Consider the following 27,279-nt stretch of genomic DNA (forward strand, 5'->3'; position numbering starts at 1 on the left):
GGCATCATTAAGTTTTAGAACACAATGATGAAACACAGAATTATGTAATGAGGCAGACCTGGTTTCATATCTTGGCTTCATTGTTAAAAGCTCTTTCACTTTGGCATGTTCTTTAACCTCTCTAAGTCTTAGTGTTATCTGATTTTAGTAACCTATTTCAAATATCAAATAAAATAAGAATTGCAAGACAGTAATAGCATAATGTACATTTTCTAGTGTGTACCAAATATACTGTTTTGAATGCTGTCCCTTACAAAGTAATGTCCATTCAGAATCTCAGAATGCAAGCATATTTGGAAACATGTTTTTGCAGATATAATTATTTAAGTTAGGATAAAGTCCTTATCAATTAAGGTGTACCTTAAATTCAATACTGTGTCCTTTTAAGAAGGTTCATATGAAGAAAATAGAGAGACACATTGAAGAAAGCTATATGACAATGGAGGTAGATATTGCTGTGATACAGCTACAGGAAAGGATTGTAAGCAAATATCAAAAGCTAAGAGAGTATAGGAAAAAAATGTTCCACAGAGTTTCCAAAAGGAATAAACTACTCCAACTTCTTTATTTTGGACTTTTGGCATCCTGAACCAAACTGTGAAAGAATAAATTTATGTTCTTTTAAGTCACCCAGATTGTGATAATTTACTTTTGCAGTCCTAGGAAATAAAGCAGATTTTGGTACTGGAAAGTAGAGTCCTGATGTAACAAATAACTAAAAATGTGGAAATGACGAATTGGATAATTGATAAGGGCTAGAAGAATGTTGGTGTGCAAAATAGAAAAGCCTAGACTGTCTTGTTGAGTGTATTGGTAGAAATATGGAGGAAAAAATAATTATGATGAGGGCTTAGAAGGAAGTGAAAAGAAAGATAGAAAGAGCTTCTTTCACCTTAGGAATATATATATAATCATGAAGAGAATAAAAATACAAATTTTAAAGGTACTTATGGTGAGGACTTACAGGATAAGGAACATATTATTGGATACCTAACTAACACATGGATGAAAGACAGTCAGTGTGTAAAAGTGGCAGGAAACTTGGCTTAATTGCATTCTAATATTGGATGTAAAGTAGTACTTGTATGTGATGAAATTTGGTCAATAGCTGAAGAGATTTCCAAGCAAAATATGGAAAGTGAAATATTTTATCTCCTTGTTGCTTATAGTAAAATTCAAGAAAAGAGAGAAAGAAGAATTGTTTAAGCAAAAAGGAACCCACACTTGGTGTTTTGGAAAAGTCAAAGTCTATCCATATAGTATACTCTTTAAACAGGGCTAAGGAAGTGAGTAGACAAAACTTTCCTGAAGAGATTTGGTGTATGATTCATGGATCCAATTAACCCAGAAGAATCCAGGGATACAAATGAGGTTATCTATGAAACATCTTTGGAGAATTTTCTTGTGTATTGGCCTAGATTTCCTTGACATACACATAAGATTAACCATGTTTTTGAGAATATTGTATCAGCAGAAATAATGCAGTTTGGACCAAAAGGGGCAAAGACATGATGAAATGATAGAAAGATTTTCAGACTTCTAGGATTCTACAGGACAGAGATGGATTGATAGAACTAGTCAGATACAAATATATGTATACCTTCTAGAAGAACATAGCAATTGTCTTCTGGGAAGCGATATACAATTCTTACACTTATCAAACATTTATGTGTTATAAAAACTTGATGGTTAGTGTTCTAGCTTTTCTAAAGTCATTAGAAAAATGACATTAAAATCAGGATGCGAATTGAGGTATTGTGTATGTATTGGGCTGAGTGTTGCAGTGGAGGGAAAAGATAAGAACAATACTCTTAGAGAAAAACGGGACAGAGAAGGATAACAGATGGATTTTGAAGTTCAGCAGACACTGATGGAGCCACTAATGGAGCCATGCACTATGCTAAATTATAAGATATCATCGTTATCTTTAAAGTGCACCTTCTCTGTTGGTAAAATTGAGGGGAAACTGGTAATTTGATCATTTGAATTGTCGTAATTTTCAGAATTTTTGTGTGCTGCTTCAGCATCCATCTCACTTCAGCTAAGCCATTTGCCTCACCACTGTACTTCGGCCTAGTTAATAAGCAACTTTCCAGCCCTGGGGCATATAAACTTCTCCAGAGCTCAAACCCACATCTGTGGCTGCCACCCACACTAACCACACACCTCATCCAAAACCTGCTGTTTGTCCCATATGAAAAGGTAGCCATACACACTGTCACTGGAACTCTAGTCCCTTTCCTTATTTGCATACATCTGCTTTAAACTCACCAATACTTGAAACCCACAGGAAATCTCCTAACCTCTGTACCTACACTACAATTAAGACGCAAGTCCATAGGTTCTCCTTGTTCTACTTTTGTGCTCTCTATTCACTGGTTGAGCAACTCAAACTGATTATGCTTCCTACTGACAGCTTGTGGCACCCCTCTCTCTCTGAGACCTGTTAGTAGTAGACTATCTTTTCCTACAAATGATTCTCAATTCCTGTTGTATTGTCTGACTTCCACCCACACCAAAATTTAAAATTGTACTTCACTAGTTTGAAATAATAGTAATTGAGCCCTGACAGATGAATGCATAGAAGATATGGGAACCTGAACATTCTCTTGCTTTCACCTGGGTTTGTGTTGCTTTCTTTTACACTTCTTCATTATTCAAGATGCATTTCTTTCCTTCTCTTCATTCACCTTCCACTAAAATGTAAGTTCCACGGGACAAAGGATATTGTATGCCATAACCCCAGAGTGTAGGAAAGAGCCTGGCAAGGAACACTGTATGAGCTCATTTCAGTTCATGGTCTAAATAAAAATATTTTATTTTTTTAACCTCAATTAAGTGATTTTTTGCATAGTTTAAGATTGTTGGGTAAATCCTTTCCCACATTTAAACTTTACTTTTACATTAGTTTAAGCTAAATGTCTTTAACAGCCATGGTTTTTGTCTGCCACTCTATTCATTTCATATAAAATAATATGAATTAACTGATAGAAATTTGAGAATGAGCTTGCTGTGTGGGGAGTACATGGTAGTTCATATTCCTAAAAATGGCCCATCCTACCTGCCTGTTTTTCAATGTAAGCATGCCATAATCTCACCAAAAATCATACTCAATTACCTTTCCCATTAAATCTAGTCTGGCACTATGATGGTTTTTTTTTTTTTAATTTAAATATAGTGAAAACAGAATTACAGAGCTTGAGGTTCTATAATTAAGAAGGTTTAATAGCTTCTTACTTTTGTGCTCTGAAAAAAACAGTGGGCAAACGTCAGTTCTGCTTTATCAGGAGGACATTCTAATTCTTTTAATTGGAGTAATTTGGAGAATGTCCTTTTTCATCATTGCCTTGATAGGGTGGATAATCATGATGAATCCTGGGGAACATTTGACAAATCCATTTGTTTCTACTAAACTACATCTTCTAGTTGGCCTTTAATGGTAATAGAGATGATATTTTGACCTCTGTTTGGTTTTTCTTTCCTCTACTGGTTGCAATTTGAGTTAGTATGGAATGTGTTGATATCAGATCATCACAAAACTGTTGGTACTTAGGAGCATATGATTTGTAGAAGATCAGTTTGGTTCTTTGGACTCTGTTTCACATCTGTAAAATACCAAATCATCTCCAAAGTTCTACTATGTCCCAAGTTTCCATAAACCTTGGTCTTAAGATGAATCACTAATGCTAATATGTTACATTAAGTGCATATCCTTTTAAGAACATGTATACTTTCCTGGAGATAGAAGTCCTGACTAGATCAGTTAATCATTATGGCTGCTTCTGTTTTTTTCATTAACAAAGGTTATACATATGTTAGCATATAGTTTCTTTGCACCCACTATTCATGTCTGAATCATTTGTCACAGGAGAGTGTGTGCTGATGAGATTCTAAGTTTGTGTGGTTTAAATTTTTTTTTTTGAGCGAGGGAAGGAAAAGCTGTACGTATTTCATTGCTGACTGCAAGTTTCTTTCAGATTACGTTCACTGGTCTGTGTGTGTACCCAATATGAAGAATGATCTGAAGTAATTGTGCTGTATTTATGTTTATCCACCAGTCTTTGATTAAATAAAAAGGAAAATCAGAGCAAAAAATATATAAATAAAAATAAAAAGTGTGGAGAGCCGCCTCCCAGGTCAGGCCTAGTGGTCGCGCTGCAGCCTGCTCTAGAGTTCCCCCCGCCCATCGAGTGAGCCAAGATGGCGCCCGCATCCTGTTTCCGCGTATGACGTACGCGTACCAACCCTATCTTCCAATCACCTCTGTATACGTGGCACTAACCTATTGGGTTTGGGCACAGTATATAAGAGGTTACCCGGACAGGGTGGGTGGAGACGACCCGCAGGGAGCCGTACCTGACGGCCGCATAGAGGTTGCTCCCCCGCGGGGTATCCTGTCCCGCGCGGAACCTGTAACAGAGAATGCAAGCTTAACTCCAGTAAAGGTCTGTGCTCATAACTGCTACGTGTCTTGGATCTGTGTTTCTCACCAGCGCGGATTTGTCTGCGTCTGTCTCTCTCTCCTCTGTCCCCTTCGCCGGCCGGGGGCTTGACACTGAGCGAGAAGTCGCGGACAAAAAAGCAAACAAAAAACTAAACTACATCTTCTAGTTGGCCTTTAATGGTAATAGAGATGATATTTAGACCTCTGTTTGCTTTTTCTTTCCTCTAATGGTTGCAATTTGAGTTAGTATGGAATGTGTTGATATCAGATCATCACAAAACTGTTGGTACTTAGGAGCATATGATTTGCTCCTAAGTCCTGACTAGATTAGTTCCATATGTGTTTCTTGTAGCACAGGACCTTTGTGTTTCAAGTATAGTATATTTGAAGCCATTAGGGTCTTTCTCCTGGGATAAGACAAAGAGTGGAATTGTGAAATCATATGGACCAGAATATGTCATCTCATATTACTCATTATTCAAAAACCAAAGGCAATATCAAAACATATGAAAATGGAGAAATCTGACATTGTCAGTGCAGCTCCCAAGTTCTTTTTTCCAACATTGGATATATTTTGGTTCAGTTTTAACTTTTCTAAGTGAAATCAATAGCATAAAGGAAGCAAGTTTGATTATAAAACATCTCCACACTATACTTCATTTGTTCCAGGACTACCATGATATTCTCCAACCAAAATACCCACATAAATCCATTAATCACAGAATTAGTTTCAGTAATCAGCTTAGTGACATTAAACATTACTGCCAAGATCCTGGTACAGGTGGTTGATGCCAGGTTGGGATAAAAAGACACAGTTCCTCAAGTTCTAGCAGTGTGCCGTTCCATCACTGATTAATATTTTTGATTAGCTTTTTCAGATCACTGGGGCCTAGTTATGAGATTAGTAGATGTTTCAAACAGCAAGGAAGAGGAGAGAAGAGGCAGTGGTTTAAAACACGGAAATTGCTGAAAGAAACAATTGCTAGCCTAAGATTTTATATCCGGTGAGACAGTCTTTAAAAAATGAGGGCGAGATTAAGACATTCCCAGGAAAACAAAAGTTGAAGGAGTTCATTACCAACAGACCTGAATTATAAGCAATGCAAAAGGGAGTAAAAGGAAAAGACACTAGACAGTGGATCACAGCAGCATAAAGAAGTAAAGACTTCTGGTAAAGGAAACAATTTGGTAATAAATATCAGCATTATTGTATTATATTGTTTTTTGTTATTTCCTACAGCTGGTAAAATACAGGTTCATAAAAAGTAATGATAGGGCAGTGTGACAGTGACTCAGTGGCAGAATTCTCACCTGCCATGCTGTAGAACTGGGATTGATTACTGGTGCTTGCCCATGCAAAAAACAAAAAAAACAAGAAGAAGAAAAGTAATGATAAATCTATGGTTTTGGACATACAATGCACAAACATAATTTGTAACATGTACAAAATAGGTTGGGAAATAAGAGCGGTATAGGAACAGTATGTATATATGTTATTGAAGTCAAGTTGGAATAAAATAAAAATTATTGCTACATATTTATTTTATTTATTGATTTTTTTTTTGCATGGCAGAAAAATGAACCTGGGTCTCTGGAATGGCAGACGAGAACTCTGCCACCAAGCCACTGATGAACGGCCCTATTGTTATATACTTATGATGTTAAAGTTTAACTTCTTATAACCACAAAGAAAATATATAAAATATATTCAGAAAGAAATAAGAAGGAAATCAATATGATATACTAAAAAATCAGATAAATAAGACAGTAGACATTAGTGGATGAATAGAGGGTCAAAAAAGTTTAAAACTTGAAAAAACTAAATGGCAAAATGACAGAAGAAATTTCTGCATTACCATTAGTTCATTTAAGTGTAAATGAATTCACCTCTCAAGTCAAAAGGCAGAGAGCGACAGAAAGCATAAAGCCATGAACCAACTATATGCAGCTTACAAAATATTGACCTTAAACTCAATCACAAGAGTACTGTGGTACACTAATATCAGATAAAATCAACTTTCAATCAAAAATTATTTAATGGGACAAAGAGGATCACTGTCTGTTGGTAAAGGGGTAAATTCCACAAGAAGACATAACAATTGTAATTATATTTATACAATTAACAGCAAAGTCTCACAAATATGAAGTAGATATTGACAGATTTGAAGGGAATATAGTTTTACATTACCAATACATGACTTTAATGTGCCACTTACAATAGTAGATAGAACATATAAACAGAAAACTTGAATTATATTCTAAACTAACTAAATCTAACAGACATATATAGAATACGTCACCCAGCAGCACCAGAATACAAATCCCTCTCTAGTACACATGGATCATTCTCCAGTATAGATCATATGTAGGCCACAAAACAAGACTCAGTAAATTTAAAAATATTGAAATCATGCAGGATACACTGACATCAATGGAATAAAACTAGCAACCAATAACAAAGAAGGGGAAACTTCACAAGTATAGGGAAATTAAACAACACACTCTTAAACGATCAATGGGACATTAGGAAATAAATTGAAGTGAATGAAAACGAAAACCAACATATCTATACCTGTGGGGTGCAACAAAGACAGTCATGAAAGGGAAATTTATAGCTCTAAATATGTACATTAAAAAATAAGACTGACTTTAATTCAGAGACCCAACCTCAAACCTGGAAGAACTAGAAAAAGAAGAGCAAACGAAACCGAAAGTCAGCAGAATTAAAGAAATGACAAAGATTTGAGTGTAGATAATGAAATAAAAACTTAAAGAAAAGATAGAGAAAAACAGCAAAACTAAAATTTGCCTCATTGAAAAGATGAAAATGAAATCTATAAATTCTAGCTAGACTGATAAAAAAGAGAAAGATTACAAATAACTAAAATCAGATATGAAAAGGGGGACATTATTTCTGACCCCATGAAGATTAAAAGGAGTATAAAAGATACCATGAACAACTGGACACTAAAAAATTAGATAACTTAGAAGAAATGTACAAAATCCTAAAAAGACACAAGCAACCTACGCTAACTCAAGAAGAAATCGAAGATCTCAACAACTCAGTAACTAGTAAAGAGATTCAATCAATAATCAAATGTTTCTCAACAAAGAAAAGCCCAGAACCAGAAGGGTTCACAGGTGAATTTTATCGAACAATCTAAGAAGGATTAACCCCAATTCTGCTCAAACTCTTCTTGAAAATTGAAGAGGCGTGGACATTCTTTACCTATTCCATGAGGAAATCATCACACTCACACTAAAGCTAGAAAAAGATGTCACAAGAAAATAACAGTACAGACCAACATCTCTTGTGAACATAGATGCAAAAATTTCAACAAATGTATCAGCAAACTAATTCAAGAGCACATTCAAAGAATTAAACTCCATTATCAAGTGAGATTTTTCCTGGATGTGCAAGGGTGGCTTAAAATAAGAAAAACAATAAATGTGCTACTTGAGATTTTCTAAAGCTATTGACAAATTGTTACAGAATAATCTTATCATCTACTCTTTCTTAAATGCCTGCTACATGTCATGTGCTGTGCTAAGCACATATATTTAATGCTAATAACAATCCCTTCAGTGAAGAATTATCCCCATTTTTGCAGTTAAAGAAACTGGAACTCATAGAAGTTGGATAACTTCTGAGTGACTTTTTTTCCTTATCTGTAAAATTAGGCACTGATATATAATGGCTCTTCAATCTCTATCTTGCTACATTTAGCTAAAATTATAGAATAAGGCTATTTGGTATGAATTGTGAAAGGGATGGATCTTATTCCCTTAAAACTCTGGATTAAAACCGAAGAAAGTTGTCAACATTCAAGGCAATGTCCAAAGAAATATAAGAATATTCACAGATGAGAGTTTAATTTGAAGTTATTACATAAAATACTCAAGGGAGTTTTCCCTAGAAATTAAGAACAGCATTAAAAAAAAAAAAGTTTAGCTCTGAATCTGAGAGTCCTGGAAGAAATGTAACATGATAAATGAGAAATACAATGATAAAATTACAAGAATAGTGCTAAAGTGTCTCTGAAGAGGGCAGCATTTATGCCTTGGGGATGAGGAAAATAACAAAGACTTCACCGAAGGATGTGTGAACAGCTGATCTGAACACTGAAGAATGAATATGAAGAAGAAAATTACAGAAAGAAATTGAGATATATTACTTTGGGGATTTGATTTCTTACCCTGGGAAAGTTTTAGAATATATAAAAATAACTGTTTAAAGTAATTTGGGGAGTTAACAAGACTCTAGGATTATTTAGTTTATCTGACTGAAAGCAAGAGGCTCGATCATGATATTCATGGAGGGAGAAAAGATGCAAAAGGGAGATTATTGGGAGGCTCAGAGCAATTGATCTTTTCCTTCATTTGGTTTCTGAGGATTCTGGACAGTAAGGTATGATGCAAAATTAGTGAAAAATTTAGCCTTTAAATCTATTTTTCTGTCCTTTTAATTCAAATGCCAATAATTACTTTAAATTGTAATAAAACATTTTAGATTGTCCCCTTTTTCATAGTATCTGAATTTGTAAAAGAAGAATTTCTAGAGTTGGCTAGCCAAGTCATATGATGCCCAAATGCCCTTATGAAAGAAAACTTCAGTTTCTTGGCCATTAATTTTAAAATGACAATCACAAAAAATTGTGATTTTTAGGCAAAATATTCTAGCCTACTTATCTATCTGTATACAGATAATAACCATCTCTCTTGTTAGCTATGAATGAGCCTATCAGTGACACTAACTTCATAAAGAATGAATTGAAAACCATAGTGACAAACTAACATATAAATTATGGATTAACTGGACCTTTGCTAGTAGATTCTCCTTGCTAGCTTGATGGAGTAAGACGCCATATTGAGATAACCCACACAGCAAAGAATTGCAGGCAGCCTGCAGACACAAGGTCTGAGAAAAAACAAACAAACGAAGACCTAAAGCTCTCACTTCCACAGTTAACAAGGAACTAAAGGCTGCCAACAACCTCCTGAGCTTGAAAAAGGGCCTTGAGATTTAGATTCAAAACTCAACCCTGGGTAGTATTCTAATTGCAGCATTTGGAGACCTTAATCAGAGGACTTAGCTAAATCATTCAACTTGTAAGCTACAGATATTATAAGTAACGAATGTGAATTGTTTGAAGCTTCTAACTGTGTGGTAATTATAACACAGCAATGTAAAATGAATACAGCTTATTCCTTCTTTTGGTTATTATAAGCAAGGATGCAATGGACATTCTTAACGTTTTTTAGTGGATTTATACAGCCGTTTCTGTTGGGTAAATACTCACAAATGAAATTGCTAGGTCACAGGGAATGCCAATGTCTAGCTTTAATTACTACCAAATATTTTTCCAAAGCAGTTTTACCAATTGACATGACCATAAGCAATTAAGACAGAATTTCAGAGCTTAACTTTTTTTTTTTCTTACTTGCCAATATTTGGTATTGAGGGTCCTTTTAATTTTAGCTATTCTGTGGATATGTTCTGGTACATTATTGTGTCATAATTTACATTTTCAGTAAGAATAAGAAATATTATGGGCAAAGTAAAGTATATACAAAAAAAATGACTTGATAATTATAAATTAGAAGGCAGAGTTCTTGCATGCCACAAAATAGTTCCCACAATTGTTACTTCTTATTTTGATATAATAGTGTTGTGATAATGATGGTTAAAAACAATACTGCAGTTCTATATGAATATTTTAGAGAAGGAAAATTTAGAAGAAAAAAATGATTACTAACATAAAAAATGTTGAGGTAATAAAGTTTATAAAACAGTGCACAACAGCATCACACAAGTTTTGTGATACACTAAAGAGCCTTTAGAATATGGTTTTAATCATGTGTGGTAAAATTAAGGTGTCATTATGCATAAGTGACCAGAGCAAATTCTTATTAAAGCTTTATGCCAACTAGCACAACACTAAATGCTGTGGTTGTAACTTTACAAAATATATTACTGGTTATCCTATTTTACTTGGTTTTGGAGGTCTCAAAATAAAGAGAAATTTAAAATCCTCCAGCAATAATCAGGTATTCTCTTTCTTAAAATTTAGCTTAGTAAATTTAGCACAGCAATTTTCAAGGAAAAAAAAAGAGAAAAAGACAAATGAATCAAATAGAAAAATATTAAAACATTTCAACATGAACTATACATAAGAGAAAATAAAAGTTCTCAATAAGCATTTTAATATATCATGAATCTCAGAAGTAATCAGGGAATTTAAGCTAGCGAATTAGGATTGATAACATGGGTTAATCAATACTTTATTTATTTATTTATTTATTTATTTATTTATTTATTTATTGTGGAATATTTTGCATAAGAAATGTCAGAATTTGTTAAATCAAAGTAATTTTGTTTTTCTATATTTACACTGGAGAAATACATATGTTAGAAAAAAATGCAAAACCATTACACAAATATATCTTTTTTATAGTGAACATGGTTTGAAATAGACAAGAACAATATCTACTTGTTCTAATTTCCTAAGATGACATAGCAAATACCTTGAAATGGATTGGCTTAGACTATGGGAATTTATTAGCTTTCCAGATGAGGCTAAAAAAAATGTCCAAACCAAGGCATCATCAAGGTAATGCTTTCTTCCCAAAGACTGGCTCCAGGCAATCCTTGGGATCCTCTGATACACGGCAAGGTATACGGTGGCATCTCCTGTTTCTTTCTGTTATGTGATCCATTTCAGCCTCTTGCTCCCGGCATTTTTGTCTTTTTGTCTTGCTTCATTTATAAAGGACTCCAGTAATAGAATTAAGGCCCATCCTGATTGAGTTATGTCACACCTTAACTGAAGTAGCCTCATCAAAAGGTCCTACACATAATAGGTTTATACCCACAGAAATGGATTACATTAAGGACATGCTTTTCAAGGGTACATACAGCTTCAAACCAACACACAACCATTTGAGAGAAGCGACTCTAGGCAGTTTACAGATATCTTCATGTTTTGAGCCATGTTACTCAGCTCCTGCATCTAATTATCTTCTGACCTTCTGCTTGCAATAGTCACTGGGCCCTTAACTGAGGCAGCCCAATTATCTGGAAACATCTAAATCTATCAGATTCTCTCAATAAGAATTTAAAAAGTAGAATGCTTAGAGGTATGCTACCAATCAGAACATTTGTAGAAGCAGAGACAAAGAAAAAACCAAGGCATCATAATGGCAGACTATTTATTATAATAGTGTATAGAGTTTACCCAAAGGTTCTACCTGCCCTCTACCAAGCTCTGCAATAAGCAGTGTGTGCATGTGTATTCATTAAGTACTCATAATAGCTGTATAAGGTAAGTACTACATTTATTCCCCTCTATTTTACAGATGAGAAAACTGAAACCAAGTAGTTTTTCCTAAGATCTCAGATTTAAGAGCCAATAGTCAGGCTGACTGAACCTGACATCCATGATCTCAACAACTGGCCTCATTCATGCACCTCTCCCGCTAGAGCTGCCATTAATCCACCAGATCTGCTGTGTATCCTGAACGTTGTTCCAAATCGAATCATTTGAGTTTAGAGTCCTTCCCCTTACTTCTCTCCGATGTTTTCATGAAACAATATCCAATCAAAAATGTTGAAATTCTCAAACACGATTAACATGTGAATTTCTTTTCAGGTTAAAAAATATATAAAATAAACAAATACCCCAAGATCAACTAGTAGTCAATTTTCTAAATTTAAGGAAATAAAAATACAAGCTATAATCTCCTTATTTTTCCAGATCTTTAGGATTTTTAAAGCCAAACTGATTAAATACAAACTGAGAAAGACCAATTGCCCCCAATTTTTAATCCCAACCCCATTTACACCCATCATCAAGTGAATTTTTAGTTCTCCTCAATAAGGTGAACCTGGCTTTCTGCCCTTTTCTGGCATTAGAATATGGCAAAAAGTGACAGTGTGACAGTTCAGAATATAGGCCACACAATGACTCAGATATTTCCTGTTGCTTGCTCTTGTGTTTGTGTCTTCTGAAGATACATGCTTGTTCTAATCTGTTGAATTGATGTAAGGAAACAGAAGCTGCAGCAAGTTGCATCAGCTGACCTGGAGACGTCTGAACTTCCTGGAGATGTCAGGAAGCCAGCCAACTCCCAGATGAGAGTAAGCCCACCCCAAACTAGAAGAAACTCTCAGCTAGAACAGAGCTGTAGAATGTGAGTTAAATGAATGTGTATTGTGTGATGCCACCTCATTTTGTGGTGGTCAATTTTTTAGCTTTATCATGACAACATATAACTGATACAAACTGATACCAGTATAAGTAAAATCTAAAATATGTGACTTCCGGGATGGACAGAGAGTGGGTAGAAGCTGAGAAACCAAGGAGGCTGAAAAACTGGTGATCTATGTAATGTACTGATGAAACAACTGGTAACTTTTGCCTGCAATGTCTTGGAAGGTGGACACTACCAAAAGAGCATGACTTGTGATGATGTAACATTGAAACTGATTTATCAAGGTTAGATTTAATAGAGAGATTTATGTATCTGTTTGTAGATTTTTATTCCAACAACACTGATACAAAGAAAAATAGTGAAAATATGTATAAAATATATTAATAATTTTAAAAGTTTGTTTGTTAGGATAATCAGATCAAATTTTTTACTGAGAGTGCCAATGTATAATGCTTAAATGGGAACTTGAATGAAGTTTCATTGGATAACCCTGTAATGCTGTGTGCTTAAATCTCTATTAAATGACTACCTATTCTAATTATGCTAGATTCTAACACTGATTTTTTCATTGTGGATTTACTATTGACCATTTTGCAATGTCATTTGTTATGAAGTTATCCCATGCAATGTATATACACAGGACATGAAAACAGCACATTGATAAGAAATACATTCATATAATACATTCTTACAGATTTTCCTTTAGTTTCCCTCAAAAGTAATTTACTGTTTATTTCCAGACTCTTGGGATTCAATTTATCAGCAAAATCCATATATTTGCTTGTTTTTCTGTATTCATGTGTTCTATAGAGGTTTATATAGTACCTGTGCCAGCATTTGCGAATCTTAGCTCTGTACATTACTGTATCTGTTCTATCCTTTTCAACTTCTATTTACCCCCTTTTAACCCAAATAACAGGGGGTATATTTTACTTTTGGAAATTGGCAGTGTTCAAGAAATGTGGGATGATTTAATATAAACTGAATTAAATTGAAAGTATTTTTGGACAGTCACTTTGCCAATCTAACTGTGATAGAGGGCTGATCTTGGGTGGAATGGAAAAATGAGTCACATTGTAGATTGTGAAGAAAGTTTACTGCTTAATTAAATATTCTGGCTTTTTTCAAAGACACAATAAGTAGTTTGATAAGCAGGAATATAAATAAGGTTAACAGCAAACAAACAAAAATCCTTGAGGATCTTGCTTAATAGGAAAGTGGCATGCTCATTAATCTGGCAACAATATGTAGCATTATGCGAAGAGAGGAAAGATTAAAAATAGGGGCAATAAGTGGAAAGATATGGTTGTTGTTAGATTTAATATAAATATCATTATCATTCAGGACTTCTGGAGAAAAATAGCACACATAGCCCAGATGATTTGAGGAGAATTCAATAAAGGGATGATTTGCAAATATTTGGGCATGTTTCAAAGAAACCAACAAGTAACAGTGTAGCTCCTAGTGGCATGTCACAATGCAGAGTTGTCATGATGACAGTTAGACTTGAAGGAACTGAGTAAGGTAAGATTTGCAAGATCTAAACCTAAAAGAGTCAGCTGTATAGGGAACAAGTTGTGGTCTACAAGGGTCACAGCCAGCCCATGGCCATCTGACACTGTCCTCTCACTCTCTGTTCTTTTTCAGAAGCTGAAGTGAAATGCAACCCATTGGTGTCATGCATAATGGACAATCTCCTGGCATCAGAGCAAGAAGGAAAATAATATGGAATGGCTCCAAAGTGGCAAATGAAATATATCTAGCATGACATCTTTAAAAAATGTATTTTAGATATAAATATCATAAAAATACCTAGGAGAGAGAGGAATCATAATAAATATTGTTCTTTCTTCTCAAACCAATGACAATAAGTACAGTCTGTGAATTTCCCTTGGGTGAACTTAATCCCTAAAATTTAAAAAAAAGTTAAAATAAAAATAAAAACCTGAACTACTAGTATTTTCTCTCCTACCATTCTATACCAGCATCCGTTTGTGGATCTACTAGAGCATACCACAAGATCTTGACCAGAATTGGAAAATTGGCCAGGCTTGTTCTAGAAAACTTTCTGTACCTTTATATAACTCTGAGAACAGGAAGCTTGCCTTAGGTTATTAATGTGAACCCTGTCCTATTACAGCAAAGATTTATAAATTGCCTCAGAATTTGACATTAAAATTTTGGTAGAGAAACAGGGAAGAATGTATCTTTCAGCCTGTTGTGTAATTACTTGTGTGAACTTAAATTATTATCACATCCCTATATGTATGTGCCAATGAATGTCCAGCAAGGAAATATGGTATTTTAATTGAGAGCCTGTGATTCCACTGTTTAAGTGAATGAGGCAATAAGCATTCTTCTAGAGATAGATAAGCATTTCATTCTGTTCAAAATCTTACTGGCAGTTGAACTGAACACCCAAGTTCTTTCTTTCTAACTATATAATCATTTAGAGATGTGACCAGATATAACACTTGGACTTCCACTAATTAGGTGCATCATTTTCATTAAGCCCCTAAAATTCTCAAGGAATCAAATGGCGATGTCATCATGGTTAGGAGTATAGCCAAACAGATCTGCCTGTCTGGAGTCTAAATGGGCATACATTTCATCTTTTCCTAGAACAAGTTTTTAATCTCTCTCAACACTAGCTTCTTGATCTACAGAAATGGAGAAAAAAAAAGTGATGAATTTACAGTGAATTAAATAATAGGTGGAAAATGCTTAATTCAGAAGTGAACGAAAAACTTCACTCAATGAACATTAACTATAGGTGGCTAAAATTATAATATTAAACATCTCTTCTATCTTTTTTAACTCTCATTGCATAAAATTTATATTTCTCTACTGAGAGACGTTTATGTAAGATATATTAAATTGTTCCTTTATTGCTCACCCACCCATGTGATATCAAAAATATTATGACTTGCAAAAACATTATTTTAATTACTTGCTTATGACCACTAAATCATTAATTAGCATATACAAACTTTATAATTTAAGAAAACCAAATTTGATTATTTTTTGTTATTCTCTTTATTTAAAAAACAGATTTATTAAGATATAATTTACATATCATAAAATTCTCTCATTCAGAATGTATAATCTATTTTCTTAATAAATTTACACAATTGTGCAACCATGACCATTGAGTTTTACAATGTTTCCGTCATTCCAAAAAATGTCTTTGTCACCTTCCATTCCTGGTTCCTGGAAAGAAATAATCTGATTTCTATCGTATTACATTATCTAGAAATTTCATATAAATGGAACCATATAATATGGAGCCTTTTGTTTCTGGTGTCTTTCACTTATTGTGATTTTTTTTTTTAGATTCATCTAGATTGTGTATATTAGGAGCTTTTGAATTTATTGTTGAGCAGTATTCCATTGTGTGAACAAATTAGATTTTGTCTATCCATTTACCAGTTGAGAAACATTTAAACCCTTTCTAGTTTTCCATAGTTACAAATAATGTTACTGAGAGCATTCAATTACAAATCTTTGCGTGGGCATATGTTTTCATTTCTTTTGGCAATGGAATTACTGGATTAGTAATTTTATGTTTAATATTTTTAAAAAATTGCCACACTTCTTTGGAAAGCAGCAGTACTATTTTATCTTTCCATCAGCAGTGAACAAGTGTTTCAGTTTTTTCACACCCTTGACAATATTTGGTATTTCAGTCTTTTTATTTTTGCCATTGTAGTGGGTATGCAGTGGTATTTGATTGGTTTTTTAAATTTTTATTTCTATGATGACTGAATGATGTAAAGAATAATTTTATATGTGTATTTGTGATTTGCATGTCTTGTTTGGTAAAGTACCTATTCAAATTCTTTGTTCATATATATATTTTCTTAGATCTTTTTTTTTGTATGCTGCATCCCAGGGTTACATTTCATTATTTTTCCATGTGACTACCCTATTATTGCTGCACCATTTGTTTAATTTTTGTTGCGTTTGTTTTGTTTGCTTGCTTTGCTTGTTTGTTTTGTTTTTGGGGAAGAGCATGGACTGAGAATTGAACCTGGGTCTCCCACATGCAGGTGAGAATTCTACCAATGAACTACCCTTGCACCCCTCTGTTCATATTTTTAATTGTATTTTGTGTCTTATTACTAAGTTTTAAGAGTTCTTAATATATTCTGTACAAATCTTTTATCAGATATATTTTTGTCAGTATTTTCTCCCAGTCTATGACTTGCATTTTAATTTTCTTAATAGTGACTTTTGAAAAGCAATTTTAGTTTTGATGCAGTCCGATTTAGCAATATTTCTTTTTAATTTTGTACGTGCCACACCTAAGAAATGTATGCCTACCCCAGGGAAAATAAAAGCTCAGCGTCTTCCATAAGTTTTATAGTTATAGCTCCTACAATCTTACAGTTAAGTCTACAATCCCTTTGAGCTAATTTTTTGCATATGCTATTTTGAGTTAGATTTTTTTTGTATATAATAAGAGGAAAATTTGGTTAAAAAAAAACCCCAAAAACATGGTCATCCAATAAAACAAGAACCATTTTTATTTCTCTTTGCATCATTTTGGCATTTATATTGAGATTGAATTGATGTATATCTGAGGATCTATTTCTAATATTTATATACTTTTCCTTTTATCTTTATGTTTATCTTTGTATAGTAACCACCATGTCCTACTGTAGTTTTATAGAGAGTTTTGAAACCAGGTAGCGCACGTTTCACACTTTTGTTCTTTTTCAATCGTGTTTTGGCTGCTGGAAGTCTTTTGGTTTATATACACTTTTTTAAATCAGCCTGTCAATTTCTACAAAAAAAATGCAGAAAAGCATGATGAGATTCTGAAAGGATTTTATTGAATTTATGGATCAAATTAGCAGAGAATTAACATCTTCACAACATTGGATATTACAGTCTTTGAAAATGTTTTGTCAGTATTTATTTACATGATCTCTAGTTTACATTACATTTTTTGTAAGGTACTTGTGTCAACTATGAATTTATTTGTAAACATTTGCTATTTTTTACGTTATTTTGAATTGAAATTTTCTTCATTTTCAGAGAGTTCATTGCTAGTGTGAGATAAAATTGATTTTCCACAGTGCTGGACCATTTTACATCCCTTCCACATCCTTGAAGACATTTGGTATTGTCATTATTCTTTTAATTTTAACCATGTGTAAGTGCACAGTTATGTCACAAAAGGTTTTTGATTTGCATAATGACTGTAGATGTTCAGTATCTTTCCATGTGTTTATTTTCCATCTGCATACCTCTTTAGTGAAATAGCTCTTCATATACTATGTCTATATTCTAATTGGACTTTTTGCTTTTTTTACCGTTGAGCTTTGAGAATTCTTTATGTATTTTAGATAACAATTCTTTGTCAAGATATGTGTTTTGCCAATGTGTTCTGCCATCGTATAGCAGTCCATTGCTGTCAGAAGACAGACCTAGTATTATTCTAGGTCTTCAAAATTTGGCTTTATGGCTCAGGTTTAGTCTGCCTTGTTACGTGTTCCATGGATCTGTGGGAAAAAAAAATGTGCATTCCGTTTTTACAGTATGGTGTGTGTTACAAAGTTTTATTAGATGTTTTGGTTGATGGGGTTGCTAGAGTTCTTGTATAACTTTACTTACTGATTTTCTGTCTAATTGTTTCAATTTTTCAGAAAGGAATATGGAAATCTCCAAATACAATTGTGGATCTCTCTTTTCCTCTTTTCTGTTCTCCAGCTTTGGCTTAACATATTTTGCAACTCTGTTGTCTGGTGATGCATATTCAGGATTCCTATGTCTTCTTGGTGTATTGATTCTTGATCACTGTAAAATCCTTATTTTTCTCTAGTAATTTTCTTTGGATTAAAATCTAGTTTATCTAATATTAATGTAGTTGTTTTAACTTTTCTTTGATTCATGTTTGCAAGCTATAATTTGTCCTAACATTTTACTTTCAACTTGCCTATGGTTTGTTTGAAGTCACTTTCTTATAGACAACATAGAATTTGGTGCTGCTTTATAATCCACTCTGTCAATTTTGCCTGTTAATAGGTACGTTTAGAGAAAGCATTTATATTTAATATAATTACTGATATATTAGGGCTTAAGTGTGTACTTTATTTTTTGTGTTTTCTGTTTTCTATTTCTCCTTTGCTTTTTTCTACCTTCTTGTAGGTACTTAGAGAATTCTTAGAATTACTTTTTTATTTATTTTAACTGTTTTTGAATATTTTGAGCATATCTCTGTATAGTTTTTAAACTTATTGCTCTAAGCATTGCATTATGCATACATAACTTTTGACACTCAACTGGTGTCATTTTACCAGTTCTATTGAAATATAGAAACCTTACTATTCTTTACATGAATTTAACTTCCCTTGTTTATAATACCATTTTTTAAAATAATCCTTCTCCATACATTTACAACCACTACAGACTGTGCTATACTTCTAGCTTCGTTCATCAAACATATTCTAGAAAATTACTGTAATCTACCAAATTTTTATTTGTCATTATCTTTGTTCTTTAATAATGTTCCAAAATTGATTCTTTCATCTCTGTTTAGAGAAACCCCTCTACTCATTCTTTAAGGTAGGGGTACTGGTGAAAATTTTTCTTGGTTTTCCTTCATCTTGATTTTCCCTTCATTTTCTGAGCAATATGATGCCACTTCCTTCTAGCATTTATGGTTTTTGAGACTAAATCTGTTGTTATTGAAATTGCCCCACAACCAAATCCGATGGGTAAGGTGTCATTTTACTTTTGCTGATTTCGATTATTTTACTGTCTTCATTGTGGAAAGTTTAATTATGATGTGTTAGACATGGATTGCCTATGATTTATCCTTTTCCGGATTTCCTTAGCTTCTTGAATATGTGTGGAAAGATTCAAGCAATTATTACTTTTAATATTTTTTTCTTTTCTCCCTCTGTAACTCTGATAATACAAATTTTAGACTTCTGTTATAGTCCTCCAGGTCCCTGGAGCTCTGTTAATCTTTCTTTTTCAGCCTGTTCTCTCTGTGTTGTTCAGATTAGGTAATTTCTGTTACTCTTTTTCCAGATCACTGATTCTTTTTCTTTCCTCCCCATTCTGCTGTTGTGCTCACCCATTGAATTTTTATTGAGTATTGCATTTTCACTTCTGAAATTTCAATGTGATTGTTCTTGATTTCTTTTATCTCTTTGCAGAGACTTTTTTATTTCTTAATTGAATATTTCTCTGTTTTGATTTGTTTCAAGCAGTTCATAGTTCTTATTGGAACATTTTTATCAGGACCATTTAAAATCTTTCTCTGATAGTTCAAATATCTGTTATCTCAGTATTGGAATCTGCTAGTTGTTTTTTGCTTTTAGTTAGAAATATTTCTGGTCCTTGATATGATGAATGATTATCAGCTGAAATTTGAAGATTTGTATTATATCTTGAAACTCTGGATCTTTTTTAAACCTATTTCAACTGTCTTTTTCTCCTAATGCTCCAGCCTGGAAGTCAGGGTTGGGGACTGTTGGCCAGATAGACCCATGTGGAAGCACAACCTGCTTCCACTGACACCCAGTGAAGACAGATCAATGCTAGTGCTGTTTGGGCTGAGAGTTCCAGGTTCCTACATGGTCCTTACTGACACTACAGGGAGGGATCCATGTTAACTGTTGATTGTCTTGACTCTTAGCCATCCTCTGATGTCACCAGTGGGGAGAGTGGGAGCAATCCTGTAATTCCAGGTAAGAATGGAAGGCCAGGTTTGACCATGTGGTTTCCACTGACACCACCAGAGAAACATTATCAACTAGCTGAGGTGAAAGTCCTGGCTTCTTTCTTCTCTGACATCACCTCTGGGGGACTTCATTACAGCCTTGTGAGAGAGGAAGTTGAGGCTTCCTATTCAGTTTTTGCTGATGAGGGTGGGGCTGAGGTGTTGGCGGGCTCTAGCAGAGCGGCCATTCTTTAAAGGGTTTCTGTCTAAGCTGCTGCTTCTTTCCTGTTCCTTTAGATAGGTTTTCATTGAACCTTTTTTTTTTCCCTCCAACCATTGGTATTTCCATAGAGTCAGTTTCTTCAGTTTAAAATTTGGGATATATGAGGTAAAAAGAAAATTCAAGGAACACATTACAGTGTTGTTCTTGGGTCCTGATGTTCCCAGGCAATTTTCTCTCTTCTCTCTAACTTTTAGAGTGATCCTATGTTTTATATATTATGTCCAGAGTATTTAGTTATATATAGCAGGAAGAAAAAGGAAAAGTAAGTCTACTGCATTTTCCCAGAAAGCAAATATTTTCTTCTTATACTGAAGAACTTCCTTTAGTATTACTGTAATGTAGAGTTGCTAACAATGGACTTTCTATTTGTTTTTTCATTTCAAAATATCTTTATTTCATTTTCACTTTCAATAAATGTTTTTACTTCATTTAGAATTCTGATTGGCAGTTTCATTTCTTTTCAGCACTTTAAATATGGCATCCCACTGCCTTATGGCCTGTGTAGATGCTTCTGAATAAATGCCAGTTATTAATAATAGCATTAATTATATCATTATCTTCTGTATATGATGAGTCACTTTTCTCTTGATGTGCTCAAACTTTTATCTTCCTTTTTGGCTGCCAGGCGGCTGAATATCATGTGTCTAGGTATGGTTCTTTTTGTGTTTATCCTACTTGGACTTCATTGAACTACTTGGATCTACAAAGTAATGTTTTTCATGAAATTTAAGAAGTTTGAGGGCCTATTTATGCAAATATTTTAAGCCATTTCTCTTATTCTTTAATTTTTATGACTCGCATTTGCATCAGAAAACTTGGCATTATCCCACATATCTTTCAGATTTGCTCAGAATTCTTCAGTATTTTTCCCCTGTTTAAATTGAATATTTTTTATTGATCTAGATAAACTTATTTCCTGTGCCATTTTAAATCTCTTTTTGAGCCAATCTAATAGATTTTTCATTCTATTTTGTTCTTTTAAATAATTTTGTGTTGGTTACTTTTTTTTTTTTTTTTTTAAACCAAACCCATTTATTTATCTTGCGGTTCCTAGGTCAAAACTTCAAGCACAGCCTAACCAGGTCCTCCACTTGGGGTTTCACGAAACTGCAATCAAAGGTAGGATCACTTTCTCTGGACCTCTTCCAAGCACACAAGGCTGTTGGCAGAATTCAGTTCCTTGAAGCTGAAGAATTTTGCTACTGCAAAGCCAGCATGTTGGTTACTTTTTGGCATTCCTGTTTCTATGAGATTACCTATTTGCTGTTAGCATAATTTTATTTAATAATTTAGTTAATTGTTTGAGCATATTTGTATTTTCCTTCAATACTTTTTATAACCATTAATTAAAAGTAATTGACTGGTACATCCAACAACGTTGCCCACACAGAATCATTTACTGACCTTTTTTTTGGCTTTCATATGTGTTAGACTTCCCTGTTTTATGCATGTCTTAAGTTTTTATTGAAACCTGGAAATTTTAGATAATTTTTTTGTAGAAACTCTGGATTCTGAAATATTTTATGATGAATTTTAGTTTTAGGCACCTGCTTGGATTTCAACTGCAAAATCTGTCTACCCTGAAAAGTTGCAGTTACTGATGTCTGCTTAAATTTTTCTCCTAGAAAGATGGCATCAAAATATCCAGATATAATAATGGACAGAAACCAATGAGGTAGAAACTTTGACTGGTATATTAAAAGGCAATTATTCAAGGTAGTCTACCAGCTAAATAAGAGGAGAGAGATTCTGTATGTATTTGATATTTCAATAACAACTGGAAAAGTAAGTTTCATAGTATTATCTACATTGTTGAACTTCCTTCTCATATTATTCGGCTAATTATTACATTTTATTGATCAAAAGATTCCTGGAGCCATTGGATCAATTGCAATCCTTTCCATTGAATTATAACTAGCTGACACTCTCTTGAATAGTTTTGAATGAATGACTCAAAGAGAGATTAATAAAATGAAGAAATAGAAGCTGGGTAAGGATAAAGAAGAAGACAGAAGCAGACTCAGAAAGAAAGTCTTAAATAACCAGAATAGTGGGATTGGTAGTGTAGCAAATGCTTTTAGGAGAACGCCTAGCACATCTTGACCTGAGAGAACACCCAAATGCAATTACTATGGCAGCCTGAATAATAACAAATAGCATTGCTGCTTTCCATAATGCTTGATGGTAGAAATGCTAGTAGTTTGTTTTGTTTTGTTTTTTGAAATATTCTTCTGTTGTGTTTATATCATAAGTTCTCAATAGTTAGGACAAGTTGAATATTATTATTTGCATTCTTAGAGATTCTAATAAGAAAAGGTTATTTTAATTGAGTAAGTCCATGGAAGAAGGAGTAGAGGAAGAAATTAGAGGTGGGAATTAAGAGAAATGTTTTCAAGTATGGAAAGGGGATGTATGTGCACCAGTTCAAGCTTAGGCAGTCAGCAGCCGTTATGAAGGTCGTGGATGCACAGGTAAGAAAAGGTGAAGTTTTAAATGACATTTGGAACACACCTTGCACTTTATCAAAGTCTCTATTAGAGGAAATATCCTGAATGTTTCTCACACACTTATGCAGTTTTGAAAGGGTTTATCATAATCTGTAAGCCAGAGACCATGATACATGTGAATTGCATACCCTTTCCTCTTCCGTCTTTGATTTGATTCTGGGCACATTTCCTTTTTTAAAAATTTCAGTACCTGTATGAGAGTATTAATCTTTATTATGAGAAGATATTTATTATAGAAAATTTCAAATACATATAAATGTAAAGAGATTAGTACAATCTCCATGAATATATTACACAATTTTAACCATTTTAATTCATGGCCAGTCTTATTATGTCTACACTCCTATCTACTTCTTCTGCCTCTTCTTGGCTTAGTTTGAGTCCAAATCAATTTATTATATATTATCTCATTCAAAATTATTTAATTATCTTTTCTAAGAATAGCCACAATATCCATTATCACACCTAATTATTAGGTTGGGGGAATGAGGAAGGGCACTGCAACTTGAGCTGTGGAGTCTGTGTTGCCCCTCCCAACGTGACTTCCGGAACTAATGAACTACCCCTTCTAGATGTCACCTAACCTCCATCCTTAAAAGCTGCCCACAAAGCCTGTGCATGGTCTCACCTCTCTCCATCTTGGGTTTGGTGGGCTCTGCCCGGGAGCGCAGAAATAAACCCACCCACTTTAAATTTCCTGGTTTACCTTCCTTCTTTCTCACCCTTTTGCCTCCTAAACATTTCACTAATAGTGCAGCAACATTTTCTTTATATCATCCAATAACCTAAAAGTATTATTTGGGGTTCAAATTAGATGGACCTTTTTATTGTCAACTTAGAAAAAAGTTACAAAGTCATTCCTACTCAATTTGGGACTCTAGAAGAATGATGTAGATGCTTCAGCATCACATACTTACTGTTTATTATCAATGGTAAATCCAATTGCCCATGAAAGTTTCGACTGTCACCTGTTTAATTTACGTCCTAGGTTCATCCCTGTTAAAAAAAAAGAGAGAAAACAAACATCATAAGTGTTTAAGATCTCATTTTGGTACATCACTCAAGCTCAGAATCTACAAATGTTGATCTGACTTGGCATATTTGCAAACCTATTTTGTTTTATATGTTGAAAAAAAATTTTATGCCTATCATGTGGTATGCATTGCATGCACTTCTTCTGTTTCCTCATGTTTTATCAAACATTCCATTGACAATGAGCCAAAGTCTACTGTGACTGATGAACTGCAAGGGTATTCAATATATTTCTGGTAAATCTGAGTTAGAATGAAGAATCTGCTAGAGTGCAAGAATTAACTTGGTGTATTACTGAGTACAACCTCTTCCAGGTTTAAGATTCTGGATTGCAGAAATGAATCCAAGGAACGATAGTGATACCCTAGAATTAACTAGGTAACCCATTTGTCATCTTTTACTGGTGAATAATACAACGTTTATTGAAATAATGCAGAATTAATCTAAATTGTGATTTGGATTTTTCTATAGTTTTTCTGAGTACCATACTCTGTTGTATGGAGAAAGTGTGTATGTGCATGTGCTTGTGTGAGTGTGCATGTCTGTGGGGAATATAATTCTTAACAATTAAATAAATGAGATACCTCTATATTTTCTGCATAATTTTACCAAAGGGAACATATGATGTCTTGTTTTTAGACAATATATTTGTCCCACATTGAATTAAGAATAATCTAGCCGTACTACTTACTTTTTCAAAAATTCCAGTTCTAATTTTACTTCATATTTACTTCAATATATATATTTTCCTTTTATACTTCTATAAATATCCTCTTTCTGGCAACTTATTAATTCCTTTGATTGTCTTTAATCTCATCAACTGACTTTTATTTTGAAAAAGTAAAATTCTAAAGTACCTTGGGGTAATTATAAAAACAAAGTAAGAGGTAGAAAGTTCAAATTATTTCAAATAATTTTTTAACCAAATCAGCTCAGTTTTCAAAGCATATTAATGAAAATTCTGTTCCTATTATTTTAATTAAAGAAAAGACATGTTTGTTAAAATAGCTTTGCTCTGAATCCAAAAAAGAGCAATTCAACTAGTGGTTATAATAAAATCACTTTATTTGGAAATTTATTTCTTGGCATTTACAGTAATCAAACATCACTTTTTACATGTCATATCTCAAAAATCACACACACACACACACACACACACACACACACACACACTAGCTCTGAGGACTGAAAAATGTGCTTATATGACAGTCTCAGTGAAAAACCTAACATGTTTGAAACTAAATCGTTTTAGGAAATTAAATTTTTAGCCAGTAGCATGAATGAGCAGGTTGGTAATACAGAATTAATGCTAAAAAATATGAGATATTCTTTGAGAAACTAGATTGTGTTTTTAGTTTACAGAATATACTGGATCACATCTGCCAATATCAAAAGACCGTGCCCTCTAAATAGTGGAGAAATGCAAATTACTCAGTAGTTTACAATCTCTTATCTTGTTATTTTGTTTTTCATTTTATCGCCTTTGTTTTGTTGCTGAGTATTACTCATTAAAAATATATTAAAGGGCAAAGTGATAATATCAATATGTAAATGCTGAACACACCTCAGGTTCTCATAGAAATTATTTTTAAATTTATGCATTATATTTACATTTATTGTCCCTATAATTAGGAATCCCATTGCACAACTTAAGCAAATTCAGCTTCCTAAAATTCAGTTCCTACTCAAAAATATAATTAAAATAAAGAAGACATGCAGAAATGAACTCTCTCTGTTGCCTAAATCACTCTATAATTAAGGTGACCTAGTAATTTATCATTCAAACAGGAATGCTTTTAAAAGTGAAAGGGGACACTATTAATCATTACCCTGGAACAAGAGGTGTAAACTGGGATTGTTCTAGGCAAAATACTACCTATAATTGCCTTGTTTCCATCAGGTTGCTAGTGAAGGTAAGTAGAGCCATTAACTCTTGCATCTTAGAAATTAAAGTTAGCAAACAATACTGCCAGAGTGGTCAGGATGGATCAATAGACCTAACTTAGTACTGGAGAATAATTTAGACACTATATAGCCAGGCACTCCATGAGCAAATATTTATAAGAGCCTGCTATTTTTTTTTTTTTTTTGCATTTTGATGTCCAAAATGTTTTCTTCAAGTCATGAAGCATTTTTTTATTCCTATAGATGCCCGAGAATTCCAACAGGTGGTACTAATTAGATAATCCCTCTTCAAAAGAAAAAAGCTGATTCTCATCTTACTTATGTGCTTTTTTGCTTTTTTAGAATGGAAGCTCTTCCAGGTGTTTCACCATTAAACCTAAGAGTCCATAGGAAATTCTAATTCCCAGAATTCTGATAAATGCTAATAAGAGAGCAATTTATAAGTTCCTACCCCTTCTGCACTCATGGTCGTGATTGAGTAGCCAGAGCCCTAAGCATTTCCTATGTGAATGGGACACTCTTTTTGGTTTGTTTGTTTGACTTATATTCTGGTCATACGTGTATATGGTTTCTATCAAGTTTCTTTATAGATTTTCAAAAGACAGAGGGCGTTGTTGAAGAGGTTTGTTGAGTTATAAGCATAACACACATTCACTGATTTTAAAATATATTTTACTGAATGAATACTCAATGCTTATATTCAGAGTTTATTGTCATTTTGATATTTCAACTTGCTATAAATCAAACACCTCATGTGACTTTAGCCGCAGAGGTCAGAAGACTTACGGTGTCATGTTAGCACAGTTCTGAAATTTAAATATCACATTTAACAACTTAAATCCAAACTGAAATAATAAAGTCTGTCCCAGCAGAATTCCAATGCTGCTAGGATGGTTCATATGCCAGCATCTATTTACCTCACACATGTCTCAGAATAGTAAGCTATGGAAGTCTTTGCAAGCCTTGCATTATTGAGGGCATCCAAAAGAGCCAGCACCAACTCCAAGCACCTGCTTATCTTCAAAGTCATTTTGTACAGACTAAGGGAGATGGCATTTTACAAGCCAGTGTTTTTAAATTCTGAGTCAGAGGAGGCTACTCATATGTTTACTTTTTGGAAAGTTATTATTCATTTCTTTTAGTCAAATATATTGCTGCAAAACACTACTACAAAAAACAAAATGCAATCCACTACAAAGAATTATATCAAACTAACAAGTAT

This window comes from Tamandua tetradactyla, chromosome 19 (assembly GCF_023851605.1).
Source record: "Tamandua tetradactyla isolate mTamTet1 chromosome 19, mTamTet1.pri, whole genome shotgun sequence".
NCBI classification, from domain to species: Eukaryota; Metazoa; Chordata; class Mammalia; order Pilosa; family Myrmecophagidae; genus Tamandua; species Tamandua tetradactyla.